This window comes from Bidens hawaiensis, unplaced genomic scaffold, assembly GCF_021521415.1.
Source record: "Bidens hawaiensis isolate Kalapana, Puna unplaced genomic scaffold, B.hawaiensis_p1.1 tig00015384_1, whole genome shotgun sequence".
NCBI lineage: Eukaryota > Viridiplantae > Streptophyta > Magnoliopsida > Asterales > Asteraceae > Bidens > Bidens hawaiensis.
The window spans coordinates 282,754-306,038 of NW_027492372.1; the positions used below are offsets into that span (position 1 = coordinate 282,754).

General features: G+C 36.6%; 1 long non-coding RNA gene across 1 annotated transcript in view; it reads right to left on the minus strand.

Moving 5' to 3' along the window:
- LOC143549052 (uncharacterized) overlaps nucleotides 1-22,992 on the minus strand; it is a 39,853-nt gene extending 16,861 nt beyond the window's left edge. The window contains exons 1-2 of the long non-coding RNA XR_013138068.1: nucleotides 22,203-22,992; nucleotides 21,526-21,660 (exon numbers count right to left, since the gene is read on the minus strand). This is a non-coding gene — a long non-coding RNA (uncharacterized LOC143549052). The remainder of the gene's footprint in view (nucleotides 1-21,525; nucleotides 21,661-22,202) is intronic.
- Nucleotides 22,993-23,285: the final 293 nt, after the last annotated feature.

The window sequence follows — 23,285 nt, forward strand, 5'->3', positions numbered from 1 at the left end:
CACACCGAGCGGAAGCTTAGGGGTGTCGAAGAGGCTGCCGCAAAGGAAGTGCTACTTGCCAACCTCAACAAGAGCGAAGCCGAACGCGCCCGTAACGAAGCTCAAGCTGCCCTCCAATGGCTTCTTCGAGAAGCGTTGCCTCAGGTATGTTTAGCTTTGTCTTCACGCTTTTCTTTGTAAGAGAAGGTTCTAATACTTGTATTTTCTTTGTAGGTTGTGCGTCGGGTCTTTTCAGAGACCTCTTACGATGATGCTATGAGCGCAGCCCTCAACGCTTCTCATGAGGATGGGGAACGGACCGGCTTCCTGCTTGGTCTAGGGTTTGCTGAGAAAGGCGTCCCGCCTTCCAACTTCCCTTTGTATAATGTGGATACCGAAACTATTTATGATCAAGCAGTGAACCAGTATGCCGCCTTCCCGCATCCAGTGATGGAGAAGGTGGACGAAGTAGCTGCTGCTGACGATGGGTTAGCTGTCCTCAAAGCGTTCCTCGAACCACCCCGTTCTTCTGACGGAGCGGGTCCAAGTGGAGGCGGCCCTGAAGCTTGATCCTGAAGATCCCTTCCCATTGCTAAGATAGACTTGTATAGTTTTATTCTTTTAGGCGGGTAGTTACCCGGCCATTCTTGTAATATATTATTGAAATATGAATCTTTTTGCTAAGATTGTTATTTCCTTCTTTGGGTTCCTTGCTTTATAAACTTATGACTTGCATACTTAGTTTAAATTAGCAATTTTCCAAGTGTTTAGAATAAGTTAACCTTTGAACGTGGTTGATAATGGGTTAAAGTTTCGCTTCCTCCTTCGTGATTGTGCGGGTAGAACCGTCACTTGCACTTGGTAGGATGGCTAATTTTTAACCTTCATCTGACCTGCGTGTAGGTTTTCCTTATCTTTCTTCGAAATTTCTAAGGCATTAGGATAAGTTAACCTTTGAACGTGGTTGATAATGGGTTAAAGTTTCGCTTCCTCCTTCGTGATTGTGCGGGTAGAACCGTCACTTGCACTTGGTAGCATGGCTAATTTTTAACCTTCATCTGACCTGCGTGTAGGTTTTCCTTATCTTTCTTCGAAATTTCTAAGGCATTAGGATAAGTTAACCTTTGAACGTGGTTGATAATGGATTAAAGTTTCGCTTCCTCTTTCGTGATTGTGCGGATAGGACCGTCACTTGCACTTAGTAGGATGGCTTAACTTTAAACCTATATCTGACCTGCGTGTAGGTTTTCCTCATCTTTTGAGGATAAGTTAACCTTTGAACGTGGTTGATAACAGGAAGTCTTGCTTCCTCTTTCGTGATTGTGCGGGTAGAACCGTCACTTGCACTTAGCAGGATGGCAAAACTTTACCCATATCCGACCTGCGTGTAGGTTTTTCTCATCCTTTTTTAAGTTCAGATTAACCGTTCAACGCACGGATGTCAATAGGTTTGGTTTCCTTTCACGATTTGTGCGGTTAAGACCAGCACTTTCATTTAGTGGGATAGCCAATATTTACCAATGACTGACCTGCGTGAAGGTTTGTCACGTTTTTGGGTTCGTGCGGGTAGGACCGCCTTCCCACGCAACGACTTCATGTAATGTGAATGTCGTCACCAGTGTTGCATAGTTTAACCGTTCGACGCGCGGTTGTTGATAGGTTATTGTTCAGTTTCCCCATTATAATTCGTGCGGATAGACCTGCGCTTTCATTTTGGGTGCTGAACCTCTCCTTCAACTGACCTGCGTGAAGGGTTTTTTTTTTCACATTATTGGGTTTGTGCGTGTAGAACCGCCTTCCCACGCAACGACTTCACATAATGTGAATGCCATTACCAATGTTCCGAAAAGTATAAATGTAAAATCATCAGCTTCGATGTTCTAGAGAGAATCATTTCCATTAGAAGTGGCTCTTGGCCTTTACAAATTGGAATTGATTTACATGCAAACTGTGTAAATGAGCTCCCTTCCATGTTGGGATGGGAGCGCCATCGAGCCGATACGCACCTTGTTCGGGATCTCGTTCTTTACGCAGCATGTAGTCTCGATATTGAAGCTGGATTTTTTTTTTTTTTTTTTTTTTTTTAACTAGGGTTCTACAGAACCCGCACCCGCCTGCTCATCCTTTATTGCGCCACGAGGTGCGCGAGCATCCCATCTCTGACAAATGCTTCGACCATGTCCTTTACGTCTATGCATTCTTCAGTGTTGTGGCCTTTTGTCCTGTGAAAGTCACAGTACTTGCTCCGATCAGCATCGTGACGATGTCGGATTATTGGAGGCTTTGGCCACGGGAGCTCTTCAGTGGCGAATATCTCAGCGACGCTTTTGGTGAGTGGCGTCCATCTGGAGTTCCGGTGCGACTGTACATTATCCCTTCCGCCCAACCGATGTTGCAAGCCGGATGAGGTGTCAAAGTTTACCCTTGACTGCCAGATGCCTAGCTTTCGCTTTTTATTTAGTCGGGCGGTGAGGACGTTGCCTTCTCTCGTCTTCTGAGTGTAGATGTTTGTGCTCTGTGGGAGATCTCTACCCAGTTGCTTCTCCGTTTCCGCATAGCGTTTTGCTACTGTCATGATGGCATCCCATGTGGATGGCATACCATATTTACCCGTTAGGGTGCGGATGAGCTCTGGGTCATGCGCGCCCTGGATGAAGGCCGCGCGGACAAGATCTTCGCTGATATTGCCCAAACTTAGCTTCTTTGAGTTGAAGCGAGTGATGAAGTTTGGCAGAGATTCATCTTCTTCTCGTATGCATTTGAGGATTGTCCATTGCTCCTCGGTATACTTCCGTTGCTGGCTGAAGTGTTGGCTAAACTTCTGCTGGAAGTCTGCCCAGTCGTAGATGTGGTTGACCGGTAGACGATCAAACCAAGCTCTAGCAGCCCCAACAAGCGTCATTTGGAACATGTAGCACCACGTGGGTTCCGTCCAATTGCTGACGGTTGCCCCCGCTATGAACCTGTTCAAATGATCGTCTGGATCATATATACCGTCATATGTGCCTATGTTAGGCATTTGTTTGGCACTCTTTGGGGCGATTGCCTCTGCAATGTCCCTTGCAAACTTGGACGTTCCTGCATTTGCAACGTTTGGTCTGAACGTTTTAGAGAAGTCTCGTGGACTTCCACCTGTGCTTTTTGGTTTGAAGGCTTGTCCAAAATGCCTTTTCGGTTGGGATTCCATTTCCTTACGCTTCCCTTTTGCCCTATGGCGAGGGTTCGCGTCGGAGTCGGATTCCTCCGAGTCATCCTCCCAGTATTCGAATTCTTCGGCCTGTTGTACGGAACGCAAGCGTTCGTTCAACTCGGCCTGGAATTCCTTTTGTCGTGCCTCCGCCCATGCCTTGACTTCATCGAGGGTTTGGCGGGGGAGTCTTCGTTTCTCAACCTGGGTATCCGTGGATCCCAGTAGGCGATCATTTACTGCACTTGCCCCAGCATGAGTAACTGGGGTAGTGTTCGTAAAATTTACTTCACTTGCCCCGGCTTGGGTAACCGGGGTAGTGTTTGTAAAAACTGTGTTACCGGTATTCCCCCCAGTAGCTGGGGTTGTGGTTACCGGAATTTCTCTAACCATCTTTGTAGAAGTTTGAAAAAACTGGAGAAAAATGTAGTTCTAGCTTTATGCACGGATGGCGCCAATGAAGAAACACTAACCGGACCCCAGACAGATTACTGGTAACCTGGGGGTTGGATAGCTGTTTCCCACGAGGGGTTAGACCCTTGGAAGATGGTTCTTCTGATAACCTGCAAAACAGACACCGTGAGCTCGTCACTGAGAAGGGGGGGGTTCCTCCTTGTGACCACCCTCCGGCGTGAGAATCAGACTAGATTGCTCTTTAAATATAAAAGTATATTAAGAGATTGCTAGAGCAGATATCAGGTATATTATGATGATATAAGATAATGTAATGTGTTCAGATGATCATACCATTTGGGGTATTTATAGCCGAAGGTAGGTTTCCAAGGAGGTATGGCCGGCTGCAACAGTGTTCCTGTTCATCAACAGTAGCCTACGCACGTGCCCTGCTGGTAGTTGGTGGGTAGGCAGCGGCTGATAGTGACCAGGCCTGCTGTATACTATTCCCTTTCCACCAACTGCCGGCTACGCACGTGGTATGACAGTAGTTGGTGAGTAGGCAGCGGCTAATAGTGATACAGTACAGGAGCATGCTGCTCGCCATACTGTATCAGTGAGCTGTCGTATCTCTGATCAGATCTTTCGCCCATACCTCGTCAGGTACAGTAAAAGATCCTTCAGTATACAGACTGGCTTATTTGGGCGGGAGTATTCCCCCTCCCGCCTCTGTGCGGGATTGCTCCCGGCTTTGCTCATTCCTTCAGGTGACACTGAATGATCGAGAGCTAAGTGCCTTGTGCGTGCAGCCATGCTGCGCGGGTGGCCTTCCCTAATGGCTTGTATCCGAGGCTGCGGGGACAGGCGGAGTCCTTCACCATTGGGAGGCTTTTCCTGCGGGACCAGCTTGCGTACTGCGCGTAAGGACGTCACGTCTCTGAGCATGGTTGGTCCTGCGGATCCAGTTGGTCTCTGCGCAGACGTCCCTGTTTAAGGTGAGTCTTGCGGGTCCACCGTTTTTGGTATTTGACATGCATTATCTAACTATATAAACTCAAGGACACGGTTTCCATAACCGTTATCTAACGACATTGGTTTTTTTACTAGTCGTTTTCTCTCCATTGTTCCTTAGTGCTCTTCACGTGCTTTGTACTTTAATAATTTTATCTAACTTTTTTTTATTGTTATTCAAATAAGCATTTTATGGATCTTGTATTACATGTAGGGGTGAGCAAACATGTTAGACTTGTGATGCCCAAGCCGGACCGTTTAGTGTTATTATCAGGATTCGAAAACCGGTCTTATTGTAAATAACTGAGTTTCATCGGTTAGGGTCTCACAAATCTTACCCGACTTATGCTCACTCTCAATTACCCGAGTTTCTATTAACGTATTTTCTAATTTAAACTTCCTTGAGATATTCGTGTTTAAAATTCATAATTATGAATAGAGGTTTAATGATTTTAAAAATTGAAAACTTTATGCTATATTAAATATGATATTAATATTAATAAAAGATATACCCTGTTTGATGACGTATTCATCGTATGTTTACCTTGTATTTAGAAAACAAAGGAAAGGCACTAAAAATAAAATAAATACTACGTGAAATACAAAGCGGTAAGTTTCAAAAAAGAATAATTAAAGTGGCACTGAACATTATCACTCCAAATTCCAAAACCCTATCATTCAAGCAGTTTCCTTGATCTGTTTTGAGCCCTACAAAACCCCAACCAAATCATCACATTTAGAGCTATATTTTGTAGCAATTTTGAAGGACATCCATCTGGTATTATTTTCTGTTACAAAAAAGTACCAATTTTTGCTTTGCTCATTCTGATTATTAATTTGTTTTCCAATTTTGTTCAAAATTGTTGACGAGGTTTTTCTTTTTATCGATTCAGAAACGATTTCTTTGTTGTTGATTTATAAATAACTTTTTTTTATCAAGCGTGTAGGTACACTTTTGGCTTTTATATTCAACTAGGTATATACCGGCCGCGTTGCGGCGGTGCAGCAACGCGAATTCGTTTGGTATTCGTTAAATCTTTAAGTTCATTACAACATCGACACTAAATCAAAAGGATAAATCTGTAAACTTTCAATACAATATTGACACGCGTACAACTTATGATCAAAACGACACGAATTTGATCGGAATTGGTTACGTTCACTATGGTATCGACAATAAACCCTAAAAATAAATTAGTAAATACTCATTACAGTAACGCCACCCGTATAGCTTATGATACCAAAAATAACATTTAACACAACGTTTATTTGACCAGAAAAACCGGGCATTGTGGCGACAAGTTGACGCGAATTCGATCGGTATTGAATAGGTTCGCTATAAACTCATATAATAGTTTCATAAAATGGACATATTAAAAGAAAATAATAATAGTAATAAATAATATGAAACATAAAAGAAACAAAAAGCGAGATTTTTTAAAAATTGAATTCTGATCTCCAACATACAAAAGAAAGAAAAAATAGCAAAAATCTAACATCTTGTTAGAAGTTGGGTTCGAACATGCATTCCTGTCATATAAACACAATAACAAAGCCTTACCAACTACTAAAGTAACCATCAGACCACAAGACAGAATTGGTTTACTCATCAAAATACTTACATAAAAGCCAAAATAGCTAATTCCAAAATAAACCTTTATGGCACCGACATCCAACTTTTATCTATATATATATACAATTTGGATTTTGTTTAAATAGATATGAAGTAATTAAACTTTGCTTTCATATGTTTCTAGTCCTGTCAGTGGAGGAATTTTTTCAGTGGGTTCACTATTTTAAGATACCCCAATTTCATAGGACCAGACATAAAAGCGTCCGGGTTGGTTTAATTATTCAAGTCAGGCAAGGTTCATCACTTTATTGATGGAATAAGGACTAGTTGTCTTTCACTAGTGAAAAGTTGTCCATAACTTGTTGAAATGGGAGACATTCTTTGTCAGTTGTGGGTCGCGACAAGAAGGGATATGGATTCAGAAACTGACAAAGATGACATCGGTCAATAGGATGCAACAGTCAGAAAATGGTAAGTAAAAATATATATTTATTTCTATATATTAAATCTGTCGAATGCTTGAACATTTATATTTTACATATGCTTACTTTTATATATAGATTGTTGTTGAGAATAATATGAAACGTGATGGAACTAAGGTAATGGGCAATCTGATCCATTAATTGAAACTCTTGGAACTGAGCAAGGGGGCCGAACACAGGCGGTTTCATATTGTATAGGTATTGACGTTATATGAATATAAGTTTTTTATAAGTATTTGTATATATTAATTCATGTAATATTTGATGTTGAGTTTATAGGGAAAACACAAGTTCAAGGAGGGTATTTTAAAGATTGTTGGAAAAGGGTGGACAAGACCCTAGAGGTGAACGTGAGCCAGAAGATACAAAGTGTGCGCACAAGACCGACTTTTGATGGCTCCGGTCTGGGTGGCTCACATATTGTGCATTTATATATCGAGGTATTATACAAGTCATATAGTTTAAAGCTTATAGATATAAAAATATATTTGTTTATTAAAATGTTATATGGCTTTTTTTAATTAGTTTTTTCTTATTTTGTTAGTAAATAATTATTCTGTAAGCCTTTTTATTTGTAGGAATTATTGGTCTCTATTCGTTATTATTCCCAAAAAGGCACGAGTATATATTTTAGATTCTCTAATGATAACGGGAAAAAAGGATTAATCTAAATATCTTCTTTCAGAAGTAATTCGGTCTGCTCTTAGGGAAGTCAGTTTTACATGGACAATGGTGTCGGTATGATTTATATTTATTACTTGATTTATTTATGTGTTTTAAATAATAAACTGTTATTTATTGTAGTGTCAACAACAACCATCCAATTGGGAATGTGGTTTCATAGTGCTCAAATATATGTTTGATTTTGTGTATACTAATCAAAATAAATTTTCGAACCTTGTAAGTATTTCTTTTTATATTTTATAATTGTTTGATTTTCTTAAACGCTAACTTAATATATTTTATTTCTTTTTAAGATGGTGCACGACATGACGTTTATTACCGAAACAGAGATCGACAACTTACTTTAGAGCTTGATGCCGGGGTTTTCTTACGAAGTTTGGTATACTTGATTAGAAGTATTTGTAGTTTAGATTTATAATTTGTGTAATAGATTGACGGTCTCTATTGTAAACTTATGGATTTAATGCATTTTGGTCTAGTTATATTTTGAAGTTTATATTGTAAATTTTGGATTTAATGCATTTTGGTTAATTGTGTTATTTTGGTGGATCAATTTGATTGTTAAAATTGAGCGGTTTAAATAGATTTGGGAGGTTAAATTCTGGATTTGGCGCCATAATAGTAATTTATAAATGCTCATTTGACGCGGTTTGCGGATAGCTAAAAATATTTTGTTAGAAAGGTGAGTTGTTTATTTGCCGCGGTTTAGGAGGTATTTGATGCGGTTTAAAAGGGTGGCTAAAAATGATTCTTTGGAAATTAGAGTGGAGCATTTGATGCAGTTTTTGAAGCATTTGACGCGGTTTCTAAAACCGCGTCTAAAAGTAAGTATAGCTTTTGAGGCCCTATTTTTTAACGCGGTTAAAAACCGCGTCTAAAGCTCATTTCCACTGCATCTAAAGCTTGTTTTTCTACTAGTGGTTCTCAGTAATTTAACTTATAGAACAATTGAAATTCACTTGTGATTCTGATTCTGCAACTCTGTAAACACAATCATATCTAATTATAATTGATCTGAACTCAATTTATTAGCGTTAGTTTCTAGACCTAACTGTAGTTAGATCATGTACTGTCTTTACGCGACGATATGTCAGTTTGAGATTGAACTATTAATAAGTAAATAATAATAAAACGTATAAGTAGGGACCGATCTACATTTACTATTAAAACAAAAATATATTTTCACATGTGCATTAACTTCTAAGATAGAGAAGTTTTCAAAATAAATGGTTATAATCACTTATTGATTAATTGAGTAATAAATGCAATTAATTGTTTTCATTGTTATTTTTTTTAAATTTTAAGACTTTATTATTTTTTTGGATTTTGGGAAATTATTTATAAATGTTTGTATTGAAATGGTGGTTTAAATCACGAGGTTTAGATTTTATTGTTGCTTTATTAAATGTTTTAATAAAAATCATAATTGTGACATCATATTGTTATATACATAGTTGTAGGATTCTTATATTGTGTACTTATATGTTTATAATTTTAATAAAAATAGTTTCTATAACTACAACTTATTAAAGCAATCTATAACTACAACTTATGATGTTATACTTGTGTAACAACATCTACCTTCTACATATATACTATTAAAGCAAACTATGTTTTCACATGTCTTTTAACTAAGTTATCTACATAGGATGTTAGACAATAAAATTTCTATGAATAAATTATTCACGCAATAAACATTTTAATTTTAAACATTTACTCCTAAGTTGGAGAAAGTTTCAAAATAAATGGTTATAATCACCATTTATTGAGTAATAAAGGCAATGAATGTTTTCATTGTTATTTTTTATATATGAGACTTTGTTTTATATATATATATATATATATATACATTAGTTTTTTTGGATTTTGGGAAATTATTTATGAATGTTTGGGTTGGACTGGATGTGTAGATGTTTAATTGTATTGAAATGGTGGTTTAAGCCACGAGGTTTGGATCTTATTGTTCCTTTTGATAAAGCAAATGTTTTAATAAAAATTATAATCGTGACATCTCATTGTATATTCATATTTGTAGCATTTTTTATGTTATGTACTTGTATGTTTTATAATTTCAATAAAATAGTTTTTATAACACACAACTTATATTATAACATCTACCTTCTACTAGGGATGGCAATAGGTCGGGTTTGGGTCGGGTTTAGGTTTCCCAAACCCATACCCGGTTATGAAATTCCGTTCCAAACCAGTCGGGTTTTAATCGGGTAATTACCCGTCGGGTTTCGGGTTTTCCCATCGGGTTTCGGGTCTCTTATCGGGTTTTGATAAAAATACCCGTTGGGTATACCCGGCTCAAAACCCGCTAGGTTTGTACCGGGTTTTGACAAAATATAAATAATCGATTATAAAGATGATTACCATAATTGACATAAACAAGTTTTAACAAATAATATATTTGGAATATAGTATATATAATATAATAAGCTATATCGGGTACATCGGGTATATAATCGGGTAAATGGGTTTATATTATCGGGTAATCGGGTTGGGTAATCGGGTATATTAGAAATCCTAAACCCGTCCCAAACCCGCGAAAAATTTCAAAACCAATCCCAAACCCTAATGGTTCGGGTATTACCCGTCCCATTTAAGTCGGGTTTCGGGTTTTCCCATCGGGTTCGGGTTTCATTGCCATCCCTACCTTCTACCTATCTAACTACTATATTAAAGCAACACATGTTTCCACATGACCTTTTAACTATGTCATCCACATGGGATGCCAACTAATTGATTTCTATTTATACATATTCCACCTAATTAACTAATTTTTTAATTATCATTCCTTCAATGTAATAAACTTTTATGTTAAATGATGTAACAGTTAATGCATTTATTATTATTTAATACTAATTACCTCAATAAAACAATTATCACTTTCTTAAAATTTTACTATACTATTAAAACTAGGGGTGTTCAAAACCGGATATCCGATAGTAGATTTCATTATCCAAATCCTAACTTTCAGATATCCGATCGGATAGTGATTCGGATATCGATCCGAAAGAAAATCTTGAAATAAAAAAAACAAAAGTGAGAAAGAAACCACACACAATCTTTTTTGTTCCAACAACCTAACAAGAAAATAACATCAAGATTTTCAATCCAAGCAAATAACAAACAAGCAAATACAATCCAAGCAAACAACATCAGGTTCAAATACAAACAAACAAGGGAATTTTGAACAATCCATTGTAGACGGAACAGTGAAAGCGGCGAACGGAGGTGGTCACCGGTGACGGAGTCGTGGAGGTTTCTTTTATTAATATTTATTTATTTTTTTCATATTAAGCGAGCCAAACAAAAGAAAGAACACACACGCTTAAACGACCAGATTTTCTTCATGTTCGTTCAATAAGAAAATGAACGTTGTAATGTTAATTTGTTAATATTCTAACCTAACATTTCACGAACATAAACAAGCACCTACCAAAAGTAAATGTATGCTCTACAATACAATTTGGGTAAAACCTACTAACATTACACAAACCATAAACAGGTATTACCAACGGGCTCCACGAAAGCATATTTTGTAAAATACTAGAAAACTGCAAATATTGGACTCAGGTTTGTTCAGTTTATATATTTTTATGATGAAATAGTAGAAGTATTTTTATAATAAATTTTCATATCTTAGACCCCGTTTGATTATGTGGTGAGGTTCTCAATACTCGTATTACCGTAATGTTATGGGATGAGTGTTATTAGGTTTAATTATTCTAACCAAGTCATGTATGCTTTGGCATAAAATAGTCATTTAAATTTGTTATTAGCCAGCAAAAAAAATAATAAAGTTGTATTATGTTGCTATTAGCCAAGTCTGAATATATTATTGTAATTAAATATTACTCCATCTGTCTCATTAATAGTGTCAATATTTCATTTTTTGTTTGTCTAATTACAAATGTTTTTCTTTTAAAATTTATTAGCAAATTTTCAAATTTACCCTTAAACACACACAACTAACATTAATAAGCAATATTGATTGATCCATTTTCCAAGGGCATTATTATTATTTAATAAGAAAAAAAAGTAATCATTCAATCCACCTAAAACTTTGTGTTTTTCAAACCATGACACTTCTAATAGGATGGAGGGAGTATTATATTTCAAGTCCCACTTTCTGTTTTTTTTAATCCAGGCATTACAATTTTAAGGTGGATCATGTTTCTTGGATTCTTTGTCTTCTGGTAGAAAGACTGGGATTTTTATATCATGCCATGAACTTCCCATGTCTATAACAAAATTCACTTTAGAATATAGATGTTTCGAGTAGGAAATTAGGGAAGAAATCAGATGAATCTAGAAAGGTTTTTATGCTACGTTAAAAATTGGGTAACACTTTATGCATTTTAAAAATTGAATATACTGTTTGTACGTGGGCCGGTGGCAAACCCTAAGTAGCGGTGGTGTGGTGGTTTAGTCGTTCGGTGGGTGTATTTACTACCCTAGGCGTCATTGGCGTGGTGGTGGAACCGGTCGGATTGTTTGGTAATTTTGCTTCGTCATCGTTGCTAGCTGTGATGGTTGAGTACTCAGGTGGAAAGATTTACTGTTGCGGGATTCCATTTAGGAACCTAGGCAGCGTTGACATGGTGGTGCCCGTCGTCTAATTGGTACGATATTTATTTCATATGTTTGCTTATTTTTGGTTACAGTAGTTTAAAGTTTCAAAAATTGATAAATATAACTGTAGATGTTAATGTTAGCTGAATTGGCTTTCAAACATTGATTTGATTAATTCTTTTGAACCTTTTATAACATGATGTATGTGTTTTGCATTCGAGACCAAATGATATAACTTTGAAATCAGTATGAAACATATCTATGGAAGTTAGAATTATTGAATCCAGTCATGGACAGATATGCAACAAATTAGACCAAATTCTAATTTTTAATCATTAATCAACTTTAGGTTTTGTGTATTGATGTTGATGCTATGTTTGCTGAATTATACATACTCATTTAGAGCTCATATGTTCAACCTTTTTAGTATTTTTTATAAAATACTTTTAAACTTACCAACCCATATATAAAAATGAAATAAGTAAACTAAAATTTACTAACTTTAACTGCATGGACAGTTTGTGTATTTTTTAACGTTTACAATTCTTTCATTTCCATGACAACATGAACGCTTTGTAACATTTTCGTATTAAATTATTGGTTGAAGTAACCTATGAAGGCCATGGTAACACACCAAAAGAAGTTTAATAATATGATTAACAACATTATTTTGATCATGTTCTATATTTTCAAATTGTGAGGTGTATGGATTTTTTATTTGGTTTCAGTCATATACAACTTTGAGTTTGCAAAAAGAGAGTAGTTTGGTGCACATAAGAGCAACAATGAGGAATGTATTTTTATATTTGGATAAAAAAAGGTTCGGGTATTTTCTCATATTTACTTTTTCATAAACAAATCATAGAAATAGAAAGACAAGCTGCAAGAAGGGATGAGCTTTCCCAACGCTCTTCATTTTTATTCATTTTCAACTTACAAATGGCGTTTAACGTGTATTTTGTATAATTTTCTTATGTTATCAGGGATATGTGTGCGATGACAAAGTTGCTCATACATAATCAAGATTTACATGTAAAAAATCGCTCAAAGCTTTAGGTTAATTCCATCTCCTTGACATTTTCTCTATTCAAGGTACTTTTAAGAACTAACTTTAATGGATTAGACAAACACAATTGTGTTTGATTCTCTATTTCAAGTACCTTTTAGCAATAAGTAATCACTAAATTAAAAGCCATAAGTCATTCGTTGTTTGACCAGGGGTATTTAGGGAACTTCAATAATCTAGTTATCGTTTAGAATTATGAGTTTTTAGTGAATGGAACTCAACTATACATCAAATTTGTAATGAGTCAGCTTTACAACTAAGGGTAGTTTGGAAAATTTGAGTACTTATATCCGATTTAAAAGTGCATATTCACTGTTTGGCTTACCCTTGAGTCAAACTTGCAGTTTAGTTTTGATTTGCTGATATGAATGTATCAAACTTATGGTTGCATGTTTGGTGAGAATTAGAAAAGACCACATTTGATTTCGGGTTTAAGTTCTTAAACGAAACAAGCATTTTGGTTGAAAGTGTTTGTGGTCACAGAGTTCAAATGTAGGCGGGTTGATAATTTTATTCGGTTTCGTTTTGTGTCATGTCAAAATTTTTTATGAGCTAAATTTTGAATTGGAGTGTATGTTTGGTACGCTTTCATTTTCTATATAAAGTTTCAGATTTTCTAGACGATAACACTTTTTTCCCATTTTGTTGATGATGTAAAGAGTCTGGATTTGGGTCGAATTTGAACTTGGTTTTTGTTGATAATGCATCTAATGCATTTAACTTGTCTCGTCGCAACGCACGGGTAAGAATACTAGTGTGTATTGATGACTTTTAAATTATCAACAACCAACTTGGTAATTTACACTTATACGACTATCTATTTCTAAAATTGTAGCCTAATTAATACATTTACAGTTAATTGTGAATTTAAAAATAAAACACATAGTCTATTTGATCAAGAAAAGAAATAGTGTTCTTTGTATGAAAAACCGGAAAAATCTGATGGAGTTGGAATGGGGGAATTAGTGAACGTTTTCAAATCTTTTTAAGTTCATTATCTTGGGTGTGATTGTAATGGTCGTACCGATTCTAGCTCATTACTAGTGCTAAAGTAATCAATAAAATTATCTGTTTGAAAAAACATAGTTTACGTGAAAACATTTTCGCTATAACAATTAACTATCATAGCACGTAGTCCAAGACCCTTTGGGTTCATAACCTTCACGAATTTCAAAACTATCGACACATTTGTTTGTCGTTGAAAAACATGTGACTTATAGTGAACTACATCAAACCTAGACGTATAATTTGTGTACACCTCAAAAGTGCAATACAATATTTATTTCATCTGTTGTGTAAAAAAATGTTAGTAAAAAATATGCAAACTTTTCGTTCATAACATTGAAAATTTGAAAAAAGAAATGTAATTGTACACAAGTACGTAGGAGCGAGGATAATGTTATTAAATATAAAATAATTATGTCACGCAATTAAAGTTAAATATATTAATTTGTTGTTTCTATCGTCCTGCTTGCGGTGCGCGCATATAATGTATATATGTGTGAACCTTCGGGTGGGCAACAGTAAAATTGCACTAATTTTGACGTTATTTTACTAATCTCGTGAAAATAACGTTAAAAGTGGCGGAAGGTTAATCAGACATCATGTGGTGGCGTTGATAGCCGATTGACAAGGGTACATGCTCCAATCGGCGGTGTCCCGATGGTTGAGTGTTATGTGCCTTATGTCAAAGGCGTGATGCAAAACTACCATCAAGCTGGGGGTCTCACCGGAAACAGTCTCTCTATTCCTAAAGGGTAGAGGTAAGACTGTCTACATCTTAACTTCTTTAAATCTTACCATAACTTTACTATTAGTGAGATATACTGAGTATGATGATCATAGTAATGATATTAATTTGTTTTTATGTAAAGGAGTATGAACAAGATTTAATGTAGAGATTTAAGTCAAAACGGTATTTACTAAGTTAACTAATTTTATGTACCAACCCGTGAGATGATTTTGACATATGTACATACAGCCAAAGTTGATTTGTCATATTGATGATAATATATTTAACATATAATAAATGGTGTAGTATTATTAACATATTCATGTCGGCAAACAATCGGGGGATCCTACACCAAAAAAAACACAGCACAAACCTATTATTAGATTATGAAGACAATAAGATTTCAAGTCTAAACCTTTATTGTATTGATTGATAAGTTGGTGTGATTACTTGATTACAAATAACCTCTATTTATAACCATACAATTACTTGTTAGACAAGAATAGAAGGAAAACTAACTCAATAACCCCTAGGTTTGTAAGTGTGACAACTAGGTCCCCGCACTTACGCAAGATTACACTAACAATCACCCCCCCTAATCTTGTGACACCGATGAAGCTTCGCATCTCGTTAAACTTCAACCGTGGCAACGCTTTTGTAAGGATGTCTGCTCTTTGTAAATCTCCACTGACATGCTCCACCTTGATTTGTTCTCTCTCGATGCACTCCCGAATGAAATGGTACCGTGTGTTGATGTGCTTGCTTCTCCCATGAAAAACAGGGTTCTTCATTAACGCAATAGCCGATGAATTATCCACCTTCAATGTCACGATCTCCTCATTTTCTCCGGTCATCTCTGACAACAAACCCCGAAGCCTTAAGGCTTGACATGCAGCCGATGTAGCTGCCATAAATTCAGCCTCACATGATGATAACGCCACCGTTCCTTGTTTCTGAGAAACCCATGATATTGGTGATGTACCATAGTAGAAAATCAAACCTGAGGTGCTCCGACCATCATCCATATCCACCGCATGACTACTATCACTATACCCGTGCAACATACTGTTTCCGCCTCTTGAGTAAGTAATACCAAAGTCTAGTGAACCTCTTAGATATCAGAGAATATATTTAACCGCTTGAGCATGAGCTTGAGTTGGTGATTGCATGAACCAACTTGCATAACCAACTGAGTAGCTCAAATCGGGTCTCGTATGAGTTAAATACCGCAAGCTTCCGATTATCTTTCTATAACCGGTCGGATCTACCTTCGGATTTTCATCTTCCTTTGACAACTTTAAGCCCGGTTCCATAGGAAATTGAGTCGAGTTGCACTCCCAAAGACTTTCTTCTTTTAGGATCATCGTTGCATAACCGCTTTGCTTTAACGTTATCCCACGATCACTTTGCTTCACTTCAATCCCGAGATAGTAATGCAACAACCCGAGGTCACTCATCTCGAACCTTGACTCCATTTGTCTTTTGAAATTTGCAATTTTTTGCACACTTGTACCCGTGACTATCAAATCATCAACGTAAACTCCAACGAGTAGTAGCCTTTGACCAGAACACCTTTTGTAAACCGCTTGTTCTTGTTTACATCGAGTGAAACCGAGTTCCTTTAACGACCCGTCTAGTTTAGTATTCCACGCCCTTGGAGCTTGGCGTAGACCGTATAACGCTTTAGCCAACTTGTACACTTTTCTTTCTTGACCTTTCTTAATGAACCCATCCGGTTGAAATACGTACACCTCTTCTTTCAAATCACCATGAAGAAACGCGGATTTTACATCCAAGTGATGTACTTCCCAACCTCGGTTTGCTGCTAAAGCGAGTAAAAGTCGAACGGTTTCGATTCTCGCTACTGGCGCGAACACCTCTTCGAAATCGATCCCATATTTCTGAACATACCCCTTAGCTACGAGTCGGGCCTTGTACTTGGTTATTTTCCTGGCTTCATCTCTTTTGATTTTATAGACCCACTTTAAACCTATCGGTTTTACTTTGGGTGGTGCTTCGACTAAACGCCATGTCTTGTTTCTTTCAATCGACTCGATATCCGCTTCCATTGGTTTTCTCCAATGTTTTTCATTATTCGCTTCTCGAAAATTAACCGGCTCATCATAGAATAATAATAGAAGATTTACCTCGTCGGTTGTCGGGTCTTGCTTGGCGGGTGTCGGTATACCTTCAACCAGAAAGTCGCTAAATTTCTTAGGCAAAACCGTCTTTCGAGTAGTTCGACGCGGTTAGATAACTTGTAACGGTTCTTCGTTTAGGCTAGTGTTCGGCCTAGTCGGGCTTACAGGTGAGTTGCCACCTTCTGAACTTGATGAATCACTTTCGTTTCTGATACGAACCAACTCACCGGTATCATGTCGATCTACGGACCCGGTGTCAAACCCGGTTGCCACCTGCTCTGATTCGGGTTCAATATCGCACCTAACAAGAAACTCGGTCCATTCCAGACCCTTTTCGCCCTCTTGTTTGTCAAGATCAGCCCACACGTACCTTTTACACTCGTCAAACTTGACATCCCGCGTAACGTGTACTCGCTTTTTGATCGGATCAAACATACGGTAGACTTTTGGTCCAAGGTGAGTGCCTAAGTGAATCATCACAATGCTTCGGTCGTCTAATTTCTTTTGACCGGTACCAAGGACTTTTACATACCCCGTGCATCCGAACACTTTAACGTGTGAAAGGTTCAGTTTTCTTCCTTTAAAACGCTCGTACGGAGTCGAATACTCCAACGATTTTTTTGGTGACCGGTTTAGTAAATAAACCGAGTGATGAACCGCTTCTCCCCATAGATCTTGTGGTAGTGACATCGCCTTTAACAAACTTCGAGTCATACCAAGTATGGTTCGATTTCTTCTTTCAACCACCCCGTTTTGATGTGGGCTGTACGGGGCCGTAAACTGATGTGCCACACCTATACTTGAAAAGTAATCTTCCAACACATGGGATGTAAACTCACCCCCATTGTCGGTGCGTATGGTTTTGAGTTTCTTGCCTGTTTCGTTTTCCACCTTTTTCACGAAATCTATGAATAAGCCCGCAACTTGGTCTATCGTCTTTATCGTGAAAACCCACATATAGCGGGTGTAGTCGTCAACAACAAGCAAAAAGTATCGGTTTCCACCGTGTCTCTCGGGAGTAATCGCGCCACAAACATCGGCATAAACGAGCTCGAGCGGTACCTTTGCACAATAATTAGATTCTTTCGGGATATTCGATCTTGTTTGTTTGCCTAACATACATGCATCACAAATTTGCATCGGGTGTTCGATTCTTGGCACTCCATCCGCGAGTTTCGAGAGACCCCGAATGGCATCGAAATTCAAATGCCCAGCTAACTCAATAACCCTTTAGGTTTGTAAGTGCGACAACTAGGTCCCCGCACTTACGCAAGATTACACTAACAGATTAGTTGTGAATGATGGATTTTAAAAAGAAAAATTGATGTTATGTCACTATATATAAGCACTACAGTAATTAATTAACTCGTTAAACATATGTACTGAAGGGGATTTAAACAACAATTATTATTATTACTTTTATATAAATATATGAATTAGTTCATTTAATTTGTTGGATTTTTTTGTTGGACCCACACTTTGAGCTCTCACCATCGTTATCGCATTGGCGTTAGTAGGGAAAGTTTTTGTTTAGCGCCTTGATGAAATTGGTTTAACAACCAAAAAGATGATGAGGTGACTGCCAAGAGGCGGATCCACTATGGTTTCACTCGGTTTATGAAAACCCACCGAGTTTTTGATTTTTTAGTAGAACTTCCATAAAAATAAACTGTAGTGAATCCACATATAAAATATAGATTGAACGTATATATAAATAGGGCAAAGACTCTAGTGGTTAAGACTTTGCTTTATAATTGAAGATACATGGGTTCGATTCTCCCTTCTTGTGTTTTGTGAAGTTACTTTGTGATATAAGATTGCTCTCTTGTAAAATTTCTTTATTTTAGATTGCAAGAGCTAAGTATGTCCTAAGTATGAGTCGGGTAGGACCTTTCAGTCAAGGCCTAGGCTTCCTTGCCTATTTATTTAGTCCAAAAACTGAAATACGAGTAAACTGCAGTTTTCGTCCATGTGTTTGTGCAAATCTGCAATTTTGGTCCAATAGTTTCAAATTTCCAAATTTCGTCTATGTGGTTTCATTTCACTTGCAATTAAACCCAACCACACAAAAGCCGTTAAGTCTGGTCATTAAACTCATCAGTGTGCCCCTCACTTAAGGGGTAGTTTTGTCCTTTTTCCCCCAAATACACCCCAACCCTCCCGTGAAGGGGGCTTGCGAATTAGGGCTGGGTTTATTTGGGGAGAAAAAGGACAAACATGCCCTTACATGAGGGGCACGTTGATGGGTTTAAGGACCAGACTTAACGAGGTTAATGGGATCGTGTTTAATTGCAAGTGAAATGAAACCACAGGGACGGAAATTACAAATTTGAAACTATTGGACTAAAATTGCAAATTTGGACAAACCATAGGGACGAAAACCGCAGTTTACTCTGAAATACCTATTCACATTCCTTCTTAATCCATTTTGAAAGTTACTTTGTTTAGTCGATAGATGCAATGTTGCGATGGATAAATCTCATATGCTCTCCAACTTGATAGATCTTCTCTTCCACCTCTTGGAAGCAAGCTAGTGATGAGGAGAAAAGGCGATGACAAACTACCTGAAAACTACGAATGCTTCTAATTCATTGCTTCTAATGCCTCATAATATAGTAGTCGATTTATCTTTACATTCAATGTCATTAACTAAGTCTTCAAAAGAGTCGTTGGACTTAGACAGCTTTATTTCCGCGCACTTGTTGATCTAGTCTTGACCTACTAGCTACCGAAAGTGATTTACATGGTGATTCATTTGAAATATGCTCCACAAATGTAACCGACGTCGAGGATCCCGCCTGTTTAATGTTGCGTCTTTAATGTGATCATCACTCTTAGCAGTTACATGACTCTTTCCAGATGTTTGACTTTTACATATAAAGAGCTCTTAATATTAATTAACTCACCAACAATTACCTGCAAAATATGTTCATTAGTGAATTAAATAAAGGGTTCAGGATACCGAACCTGTCTAGGATCCCTTCTAGCAGGATAACGGGACTTAGGATCCTTAGAGAGATTTTGACCCACAACTAGTAAACTGTAATTTTGTAAATAAAAACCAAATGTAACATTGATTTTAATATAAAACACTTCACATAAACACTATAATATTAAAAAGAAATAGAATACATTTTACCGGTTTGAGCACAAAGTCAAGCACTAAATACAAAAGAATTTATTGTGACACCAGAGTCAACAAATGTGATCTTCAGTTTACCAAGTCAAGACACTTGTCATCTAGACTATCAACTCCAACAACCATGTCGTATAACCTCCGCCACATTCAGTGTTGTATATGATATCAACACGTCAATATAATATCACCCATTAAATAAATATACTTACCTATAAAGAAGTTTGAACTTCAAATTGTACAAAGTAGTAAAACTAATAAATCATGAATAGTAAAGAGCACTTTGCGGTTTGTTTATCTTTTAAAGATGATGTTTTAAATCTAAAATCCATGTGGTACTCTAAATTTTTCATTAATTGTTAAACTGAATAAGTTAACAAATAAGACTATGGGTTGTAGTGATGTTAAATGAATGCTTAGCCAGGCTACGTGGGTAGCAATGGTGAGGAGCGTTGCTATGAGTGTAGCGCAAAAGGGGCACTAGAGGGGCAAGGGAGTTTAATATTTATTTTATAATATTAGGCCATTTAATTTTAAAAGTTATAAAAGTTTTTATAATATAAAAACTTTTACAAATTCAAACCTAAATTGAAAGTGCATTGATTTTTGCTATAAAAATGTTTTAATGACTTGCTTCAAACAATTAGAAAACTTGGATATCTTTTTTCCTTATTAAATAATATGTAATTAATAAGTTGTTAACTATTGTATATTGTGTAAATTTAGATTTATCCTCAACATATTTCAAAGTTATAGTTTGAATAATATCTGTAATTTTTTTAATTAAGTAGGTTAATGGGTATTTATTTATCCAATTACATAAGTATTGTATTAGTTTCGTTCTGTAAGATGACTCATTGATTTTAAATGCCTAATTTAAAAGATTTTATGACCCTTTCATTAAAATAAAATAATAAATAATGATTATTACAAGTTAGCAACAATCAAGTGTATCATCATACCAATACATAATTTTTAATTTACTTAGCCCATTATAATATATCTATATAACTTTTTTTTTTATTTTTAATTTTAAGGGCTTAATTAAATGTGGGCTTAAAGCTCTCGTCTAGTTTCGTTGGCCCACGACTGGCCTTGTGCAAGCATGATTAATTTCACATACCGATCATTGGCCTACAATGAGTCAATAACAAAGCATGCATGCAGGTATACATAACCATATTATATTATTGTACATAATTTGATCATCCGAAAGTCCAATTTTATTTCCCACATATTAATTGGATGTTTCTTATCAAAGAAATCATGCCAATTATTATTACATAAATAACATACATTATAGCATGATGAAACATCTTCTAATGACTGATATTATTACATATGTTTCATTTTATTCTCCACTTATACGTCATCAGTTTTGAGTTTCTTTGTTTCCATGTCCTCCTCCACCACCCTTGTGTCCTCCACGTCCGCCGGCATTGTATCCTCCACGTCCGCCCTCATTGTACCCTCCATGTCCACCACCACCACCATTGTATCCTCCACGTCCACCCTCGTTGTACCCTCCACGTCCACCACCACCACCGTTGTACCCTCCACGTCCACTACCACCGTTGTATCCTCCACGTCCACCACCATTGTATCCTCCACGTCCACCCTCATTGTACCCTCCACGTCCACCATTGTATCCTCCACGTCCGCCCTCATTGTATCCTCCGCGCCCGTCAATCTCACCTGCATCATTACATAGTATTTATAATTAGGTTAGAAACATGTGTATTACACAGATTAACTAAATGATTTTCAAAAATATTTATTTTGACTAACGTATTATATATTTTTCAAAAACGTTTTATAAAATAAGTTATAGAATATGCTTATGGTGTAGTCATATTTTTATTAAATTAAATATAATTAATCACTTTATTTAATAGCAAAGAGATTGGAAATAAACTTTTATACTTCACCATACATGTACGTGACAAAATATATAATAGAAGAGAGAGATGCGAGAAAACCAACTTTACATATTAGAAAAAAAACCTTATATGATAGTACTATATAATTTCACAATATAAATACGCATGTATAACAGTATTATAGATTGAACACTTTGAGATGCTAATTAATTTCTCTAAACGTTGCATCATGAAAGGCTTATTCGATTAATTTGTTCATGTCACGTCACATTTGTCGTCCATACGTAAGAGTTCTACAAACTTTAAGTGTGTGAACATGCCCAAAACATGTTTGGAGTTAATTAAGTTTATACTTACTGTTGGAGGCTGAGACTACTTCTGAGGTAATGAGAAGAACGACTGCAAAAGCCAAGGCAAGAAGAAGGAATGTTTTTGAAGCCATTTTAATTAGATTTGAAGAGATGAGGAAACTAGTGTGTTGGAGGTTTGTATTTATAGAAGGATTTGATGCATGAGGTTGGAAACTAATATTATTGTTGTGGTCCCTTCGTTGTTGGCTGGTGAGAATATGGGTCAGGGTACATTTCATTTTCTTTGACATTTTGCAAACCTAAATTTGTATCCCACTTGAATTGTGTTATATATTGGTTAATTAGATGATTTTAATTGCCATGATATACTTACAAGTAAAACATTTACCTTTACATAAATAAATTCGAGAAAGTTGTATAGGAATAAGTGTTAAAAACAATAGACCCTAGTCCATATCTTATTTTAATCCGATTTTGATAAATCTCATAATCACGTATTTAATCACTTTTAGGCTAAGTGTTTTGGTTTAACTAGTGAGGACGTTAAAGCGTCACGTCACCATCACATAAGCAGTGGGCTTTAACTAGCTCACCTGAGCTTTAACTAACTCACTAAATTTAACTAGCTAGTTATGAACTTATGATGGTGGAAGAAATAAAGAAGAAAGAACCAATAAAAAAACTTTGATTTTGTTAGTGGGTGGAGCCACTATGTAACCGTCATTGCGCCTTTAATGTATTTCTACCTCCTACATAACACCGCTCGCGCGGTGTAGCCAGCATTAAGTGGAGGCCACATCACCATAACATTAAACCATCCATAACAAATAGCCTTAGATTAAGTATTTCGCAGGTATTCAAAATCAATAATTAGACAGGACAGAAAAAGGTTATGCAAAGATGTACTTTTCCGTAAAAATATTTGTTGATTCAAGGGGAATCTCATAGTTCTTTCGGGAATTGAACATCTTGACTGATATCAAAGAGGGAATCAGACATACCATATAGGATGTGTCCACAACAAATGTAGTCGTCGTTCTTCCGCATGTACCTTCTCCTTATATGTTCAAAATTTCATTCCCTTTAGCGGTCTGGCCTGTTACTCGGGATTCTCGATTATTCCATTTCT